Consider the following 9065-nt stretch of genomic DNA (forward strand, 5'->3'; position numbering starts at 1 on the left):
ACCAGCCTAGTCTCGTGCCCGGACATTCGTGGGCGAGGGGACTGCTTCCGCTGTCAGCTACCAGGAGTCCGGTGCGCGGAGGGAGCAGCGGGATCTCACAGTTGGTATCAGAGCACTGTTGTAAAATTTACGTAACAATAGCATAAATTGCTTAAAATTTTGAGAAATAATGTTTTTTGCTTGCTAATATTATGTTGAATAAACTTCAAAAAAATTGAAAACTTATAAATTGAATTGAAAATTATAGATGGAAGTTCCATACTTATTCGGTATTCCCGAGCTCACCCAGTCTCAAGATATGACTGCATTCGCCTTCGTCCACTTCAACTCGAACAAGCCGAGCAAGACTCGGAAGCCATTTCGAGGAATTATATTTTCCTGGCCTAGCGGAGAGACGATAGCATAAGTGGTTTGCAGGGCAGTATGTCCACGCCTCTTGTGATCGGCGTGCAATGTTAAGGCAGAACCTCTCATTGGCAATGATTCTGTTAAAGCTGAAAATGGTGCGTGGTGTCATTCTATATCATTCGACGCCTCGAAATTTGAGACTTTCATGTCAAGTCTACAGACTCTTTAGTTGCTTTATTCCTAAGTGGAAGATAATAGCTCCCTTGACAGTAAGTGGATGTTTGTATCAGGGCATGGCTATGGCCCAATACCGTCGTCATATGCGTCTACCGAGGAGATTTTGAATTCTGGAGCCGAGCTGCTCTATGTACATATTGCAACTTATATATAAATAAAGAAATGTTTTCTAGAGAAAAAATTCCCTGTTGTATAAGTGATTGTTTATAGACGATCTGATAAAGAAAAATCTATTATCGGACATATGTCATAGATCTCTAATAAGATCATTGTCTTGTTTAAGAAATTGATTTTCGAACCTCTTAAGTCTTAGAATCTCACGACGATATCAATATAAAAATTTAATAATATATAATTTTTGGCAGAATTATGAGATGAGGAAACCGTGGCCGTCAGCCAGACCCTCTCTTTGAAGATAACGAGCTTGACCCTGATGTTCGTAAGGCTCTTCACTCAGCCACTAGGACCCTTCAAAGGAGAAGGGGAGAACCTAGGCAAGGCTGTGGAGAAATGGGTGGAAGCCATGGAAGAATATTTTGATGTCACAGGTTACAATGAGCGGAGCAAAATGGCTCTTGCCAAGCTGAAAATAGTGGAAACAGCCTGGGTAGCATGGGGGAACCACTGTGACACCAACCGTCTGGATAGAAGTACTCAGTCGTGGATCGACCTAAAAACCTATTTGAGTAAGAGATTTTGTCCCCCTGGATTTTTGGAAACCAAAATGAATGAATTCTTAGAGCTAAACCATCGAGGAATATCACCAGGCCTTTGCTCTTCTACTCAAAACCTACCATTTCACACTATAGCTACATGCTATTGGATTGGAGTTATATCTCTTGATGGTATGGGACATCAAGGTAGAGGTATGATGTATTTCATTATATTTCATGTGTGCATCCCTTGGGCTCGGGGGTGGTCGGGTGAATGTGTTTATGCCTGATTTATGCATGTTTATGCATAATAATTATCTAGAAAAATCTTAGGGTTTTAACAGTGGTATTAGAGAGCAATCTCTTTGTTATTTTTCTTTTTTATTATAATTTTTGATATTTTTTGAAGTAAATTTTAATATTTACTAATAAAAATATTATTTTGCTAATTTGTGTTGATGATTTGCACGTGGATCGTTGATATGGTGATTGGAACGCGTGTTACTACTATTCAATGGATGAATTGATGTTACGGGGGAATTTCGTGAGTTTAATGCTATTTTTTTCTATTTTTTATGGTTTAAAATAAGCATTAATGGAAATTTTTACAAAAATATAACATATTTTACGATGGATATTTTTGGTAGAATGGATTCCCTAAATTTCTAAAAATTTTAGGAAATTTTTTTCTAAAATTTTTAAAAAAAATTGAGCATTTTTATGGATAAAAATATATTTTTAATACATTTTTACGAGTTTTTCGACAGGTATGCTATCAAATTTCTGTCAATTTTCTGCTAAAATGTAGTAGGAGACATCATGTTGATGCATGGAATGCTCTCCCGTATGCATGGGACCCTCTTCGCCTCTCAAATCTGAATTTCTCTTCTATTTTCCTCCAGCCCATGTGAATGCCTCTTAATAGGCAAAAATTAATTAAGCTTTAATCATAATTAATTGATAATTATGATTAGCAGTGGTTTGATTAAATTAAAATATTAATCAAGTTTTAATCCCCCTCTCTGATTACAGAGAATGAGGGGGAGGAGAGAGAATGGATTGGAGAAGGAGAGGAGAGAGGGGAGAAGAGAGAGAGACCTCCATCTCTCTCTCTCTCAGTTTTGGCGCATGCGGCCCGGGGGGGGGGGGGGGGGGCGATCGCTGGGGGGGGCGATCGCTGTAGGAGATCGGCGAAAAAACGCCACCCCCCCAAAATTCATTTTTTAAAGGTTTTTAAAACCTTAGTCTTAAAAAAGCTTTATTGTAGCTTTTAAATATATTTTAAAAAAATTCCAAAATTTTTTTTTCAAGGCTTAAAAAAAGAGAGAAAGAATATAAAATTTGAGATAAAAGTTCTCTGAAATTGTAAATTTCATTGGATTTGAGAATTGTCGGGTGGAATTGGAAATTTCGTGAACGATGGGATTCTCATGAAAAATTAGGGATTTTCTAGAAATTATTTTTAGAAAACCTAAATGGTATTTTGGCAAGACTAAATTGCTAAAAATATTCTGTAAAAATATAAGTTTGGAATGCCATAAGATAGATTTGGTGGAATTCAAAATTATCATATTTTGAGGCCCTATAAAATTAGGAAAAATTAGAAAAAAAATCATGATAATTCTTTTTCTCAAGAATTTAATATTTTTGAGAGTTATTTAGTATTGAAGTACGTGTTCACGTGCTGACATTAGATAGATGCAGGTTATTCGCATATTATTAATATGATTGTACCTCGTATTAGTAGTTATTTTTGTTTGGATTAATTCTAAATGATGTTTTCATGATTTTTTACCATTGTTTAGCCATTCTTTTTGGATATGTTCCTTAATTTCTTCAGTGATGGCTAGAATTTGCGTTCAAAGTGTGTTTCATCTTCTTTGACACTTTTCCATGATAATTTATTTTGCACTTGTTTAAGTGTGGTCTATGCTTAATTTCTTAAGCCTAAGATAAATTCTATCATGGGTTAGTTGATCGATTTGTTTTGGTGGATTTTATTGGATGTTTTCCAAGTTTTATATAGACTCATCAAGTTCTGCCTACATTACTTGTATCTAGGGGTTTTTTAATGAGTGCTACACACGTGTTTCACTTGCTTACTTTGGAGTTTTGCTTGAATGACACCACGTTCATATACTCCAGATTGATGAGTTGGCCACCAATTTTAATGCTTCTTTTGGCATGATTAATGTCCATTAGATGGCATGCATTGATTTTTATGATCAACTATGGTTTTTATGGATTCGAGGAGCTTTTATGCTTTTATCCATGGTTTTATAAGGATCTTTGATCTTTTGGATAATATCATGTGCTTTAAAGGTAACATTTACCTGCTTTTTTTGCTCCTTGTACTTTTGTACATATTCCAACTCGGATACCTGGTTGTTTATGTATCTAGGTGAGTTATTTTTCTACCTCGACTTTATTATGTTTATTGGGTAGTTATCATTAGAAAGGCACTAATGATTCAATTTCTTTTTTAATGATGTACTCGAAAAGAGTTATTCCTTGATGTGGTCTCAGGTATATAGAGATAGATTTTAGTATGTGAAAGTCTGGGATAAGGCCATCTTATTCCTTTTATACAGGATTTTATTCATATTTTCCTAGACGGTATACTAGGAAGTTTCAAATTGTTAAGGTATGTATGGGTGGTATCATGGTGGTATGGGACGCTAGTGATCCCTCACATATATTATCTTACGGGATAATTTGGGCTCAAGATTGTTGCTTTGCTTACATCACTTAGCATGTTGACAACATTCAAAGACAATCTCATTTTAAGAACTTATTTAAAGTTGTTGTGTAGGGCATTCTCTAGATAAACTTCTTTTATCTATAGTCTATATGTTTTGATGAGTGTAATCTCGTCGGCATTTTCATTTGTTGAAATCTCTTTCTTTAGAATTCAACAAGTTTATCTTGTTGTGTTCGGATTAGGGAAATTTGAATTTTTCCTTTGTTGGCATTTCTTTCTCTAGTTTCGTACTTTAGGTGATTTATACATTCCACCTGATAGGTTTACGGATGAACATATGTAACTCATTGAGACGTTGATGACTCTCTATGTTAATATGGGTAACTCGGGACACCAATAATTCCATGTGCAAATGTGGGTACGTTGGGGCACCGATGAATCCCTGATTACTGTTGTTATAATGCCATGTTTTTCTACTTTATTCCGAATGGTTTACAACGAGGAAATTACTTTGAGTATGAATTCATATGATCATCCGCAGTCTGATGGGCAAACAGAGCGTATGAATCAGATTTTAGAGGATATGCTTCGTGCATATGTCTCTGGAAAAGCATCAAATTGGAAAAAATATCTTCCAATGATGGAATTTGCCTATAACAGTTTTAAACATATGGCTATTGGTTTTAGTTTGTTCATGCTTATGTATGGGTATCAACCCAGGGCACCTATTGATGTCGGTCTTAAGGACATCGAGGGATTTCTTGCATGATTTGCAGGAAATGCTGAGCGAAGCTCGAGATTCTATCAGGAGTGCTCAAGATAGGGCACGGTTCTATGCTGATAGAGGATGCTCAATTTGGTCACGGTTCTATGCTGATAGAGGATGCTGATAGAGGATGCTCAATTTGGTCACGGTTCTATGCTGATAGAGGATGCTCAATTTGGTCTTTTGAACCAGGAGCGTTGGTTTATTTAAAAGTTCCTAAAGATTTTCAGACTTTGTCAAAAGGACAATGCTCGAATTTATCTCCTAGCTATTGTGGTCTATTTCGATTTATACATCGGATTCGCACGGTTGCGTATGAACTTAAACTACCTCCACATTTTAGAGTTCATCCAATTTTTCATATCAATAGATTGAAAGGGAAACTGGGAGGTGAGGATAATATAGTTACTCCTTAAGAACTCGTTGAAGTCGAAGAATTATCCTATGTTCCACATGAACCTGATAAGGTACTTGAATTCCGAAAGGAAAGGAAACTTTATAGTTAACCAATCCCTTAGGTTAAAATTAGGTGGAAAGATAGGGAAATAGAGGATTCGACTTAGGAGTCGGTTGAGATTGTTCAGCGCAGTTCTCCTTCTTTTCATTGGCAAGAGTGCAATGTTTTGAGAGAGGGGAAGTATGTTATATGCACATTATGTGTGCATATACTAGGAGGCTAACCCACATTAGGCTTGTGAGCATGGGAGCATGGGAACAAGCTCTAGTGGAGCATGGGTTAGGACTAACCTTAAGGGTTAAGGTTAGGGTCAGGCATCCAAGGGTCACACATGGAAAATGGAGAGTCAAGAGTCACTTGAGGGCCCTCCTATATAATAGGGTTAGGACTAACCTTAAGGGTTAAGGTTAGGGTCAGGCATCCAAGGGTCACACATGGAAAATGGAGAGTCAAGAGTCACTTGAGGGCCCTCCTATATAATAGGGGCATGGGCCACACTCAAGGGAGGCTTGGAGGCTTGGAGGCCTAGGCTATGTTATCTTGAGGCTTAGGCTATGTTCTCTTGATGTTAGCTAGAGGCTAGGTTATGTTATGCTCTCTTGTGTAAAGGATCATAACTACTCACCTACCATTTCACACTATAGCTACATGCTATTGGATTGGAGTTATACCTCTTGATGGTATGGGACGTCAAGGTAGAGGTATGATGTATTTCATTATATTTCATGTGTGCATCCCTTGGGCTCGGTGGTCGGGTGGATGAGTTTATGCCTGATTTATGCATGTTTATGCATAACAATTATCTAGAGAGATCTTAGGGTTTTAACACAAGGGAAAGAACCGAGCAGATGCGACCATTTCTAGAACTGGTCGCAGGAGAGGAGTGAAAAAAGTGGGTAAGGGTGACACTAGGGTCATAATCTAAGATGGATCCGAAGAAGATACGATCGACACTGGATCCACCCAATCGAGAGAAGAAAGGGATCAAGGGATCAACCACAAAGAGCCTGACCTAGAGGAGCAAAGGGGGAGACCATCAACCCCTAAAGGAGTCATGAGTGAGTACCCAAATGCCGACGAAGAGATAAGAAAGATCGAGGACCAAAGCCTTAGTAGAAGAATGTCAACAACGGGCTTATAAAGTCAAAGCCAAGAGCTAACCAAATCAGGGATACAATGTATCCAAGAAACGAGCCAACAAGGAAAAGGAAATTGGACGTACCTACTCCAATTCTAGAAGAAATAGAAGAGGGATCTGAAGCAAACACAATGTCCAGGATGTTTGAGGAAAATGCACAGGGTGAGTCCATCCATTACTTCCCTAGGAATGAATACGAGACACACACCTGTGGTGGAGAACCCTCAATCTCCAGAGAACCCAGAGACATAGGAAGTCTCACGGTGGCTGTACTCTCCACGCTTGTACAAATGCCATTAGGGCAACTGCTATGGAGTTCACCAACCCTATGGACAGACATGAACAAATGGGTAGAAGGTGGACTAAGGCCAGCCAATACTACAGAGGAGGTTCTGCCACTTGTGGCAGAAAGACCCCTAAAACACATAAGGGAAACCCAAGTTATCAAGATACGAGTTAATCAATTGGGACGTTATTTACGAAAGTGATGACACAAATGCTACAATCTCGATTCATCATGATGGGTACTAGGCATTGGCTATTCTATATGGTGGGGCGGGGGTTAGCATCATCACAAAACGTTGCTAGGAAAACTGGGGAAAACCCGATTTAAAAAGAGTAAATTTAATTCGTTAAAATGGAAGACGGTTCATCTTCAAGACCCATTGGACTTTTGGAGAATGTGAAACTCAAACTCTTTACGTTTCTCTACATCATACATTTATGGTAATGGACTTCCTATGCCAACCCGACTTATATGACATAATATTGGGGAGACCCTTCATGAGAGAATCTAAATTGGTGCATGATTGGGCATTAGATCACGTGTATGTGTGTAGGGATTCGTAAATTTTAAAAATAGATCTGAGAACATGGAAAGCACATCCCATGGAAGGGCAATTGTTCGGTCACAACGGAGCGGACCACATCTGTACAAATATGCTAGTCCCACGGTGGAAAATTCCAGGGAAGAAGAGGAAATGGAAATGTATACATTACTTCCTACTCCAGACACTTCAGTGAAAACTGGATGCATGTGCTAGCTACCATCGATGTGATGCAACCCAGGGGGACTGTAACACAAGGCCGCACCAATGTTCAATGCCTCGGAAGATGGCAAAATAGAAATGATATACTGCTCGACGAAATGTCCTATTACGAAGAAAACCCATGGATGCCCAGTGGCTGAGATACCTTGAGGCCACTAAGGTACACGATGAGTTTTTCAAGGATTGGGGTGAGGAATTGAGTAAGATATCACTAGAGGGAAAGGAGAAAGTCACCCTAGAGCCAGAAACACCTAAGCTTACGAAAGCTGAATGTTGAAAATGGAATAAAGCTTTGGCAAAAGATGAATGTGAGGCTAGAAAGATCATGGCTAAAACAAAAAGTGAAAATGAGGACAAACTAGACTTTCTCTCAGTATACCCAACCACTTCAAAACCTACACTGTTGTGACCAAACGAAAAGTGGTCCGACTGATGGAAACAAGGGTTAAGGAGGATGGGCTATCCACATCATACGATGGCCCGGCGAAAGTCAAGGAAGTTGATATTGTGGTACCAGGGGAGGAAGCCAAACCTGTATACATTGCTAAGGATGACTTTAGCTGAAGAAGATGAGCTTGTTGCCCTCCTTAAGGAATTTAAGAACTGTTTTGCCTAGAATTACAAGGAGATAAAGGGTGTGCCACCTGAGGTAGTGCAGCATACGATTCCAATCATGGAAGGATCAAGACCAACTAGTAAGAAACCATACTAGATGAATCCTAAGTATGTGGCAATTGTAAAGGAGGAAATAGACAAGCTCATTGCTGTGGATTTCATCTAGGAGATAGAACACCACAGATTGGTTGTCTCACCAATCGTAATAGTGACAAAAAAGAATGGAAAACTTAGGGTATGTGTCAATCTTAAAAAGGTCAACGCAGCTACAAGAAAAGACCATTATCCATTACCGTATATGGAACATGTTTTGGAGAGAGTGGCTGGTGAAGAAGCTTACAGCTTCTTGGATGGGTTTTGAGGCTACAATTAGGTGTCAATAGCACCAAAAGACAGTTTTCAATACAATGTGGGGGACATTTGCTAACAGCGGCCCTATGGGCATACCGAACATCATATAAGGTAGCAACGGGATACACTCCCTTTCGTCTAGCTTATGGTGTTGAGGCAGTAATGCCTATGGAATACATCGTTCCGAGCTTAAGGATTGCAGTGCAAGAATGTGTGTGACAGAGAATGCATTAGCTGAGAGGCTAATCGATTTAGAGAATCTTGATGAGACCAGGCTAATTGCATCGCATGGACTCACGGTCGAGAAACTGCGCAGGAAGCATTGGTTCATAAAAATTTGAAACAAAATAAACTGGAAATGGGGGGACCTTGTCTTCATGTATGGTGTAGGAAGCACTAGGAAAAAGAAACTCAAATAGAGAGGCCTAGGACCCTTCCGAGTGTCTGAAATCACACCTCAGGGGTTGGTTAGAATTGAGACAATTGACGGCGTACAGATGGAGGGCTACGTCAAACTGAAGCAAACTCAAAAAATATTTTGGACCACTGACCAAAGAGATGCTCTTGCAATTAAAACAACAAAAACAGCTCGCAAAGGACAAAATCTTTCATTATCATCATCCTCATCATCATCCTCTTGATCTTCATCATCCCCTTAATCTTTCATAAGACCTTTGCCCTTACCTGGAACATGTGATTTGTCACGTAGACTTCTAGGCTTCACGATAGAATTAACGATTCAAAAAGATA

This window comes from Cibotium barometz, chromosome 52, assembly GCF_041138505.1.
Source record: "Cibotium barometz isolate CiBa-2024 chromosome 52, ASM4113850v1, whole genome shotgun sequence".
Taxonomy (NCBI): domain Eukaryota; kingdom Viridiplantae; phylum Streptophyta; class Polypodiopsida; order Cyatheales; family Cibotiaceae; genus Cibotium; species Cibotium barometz.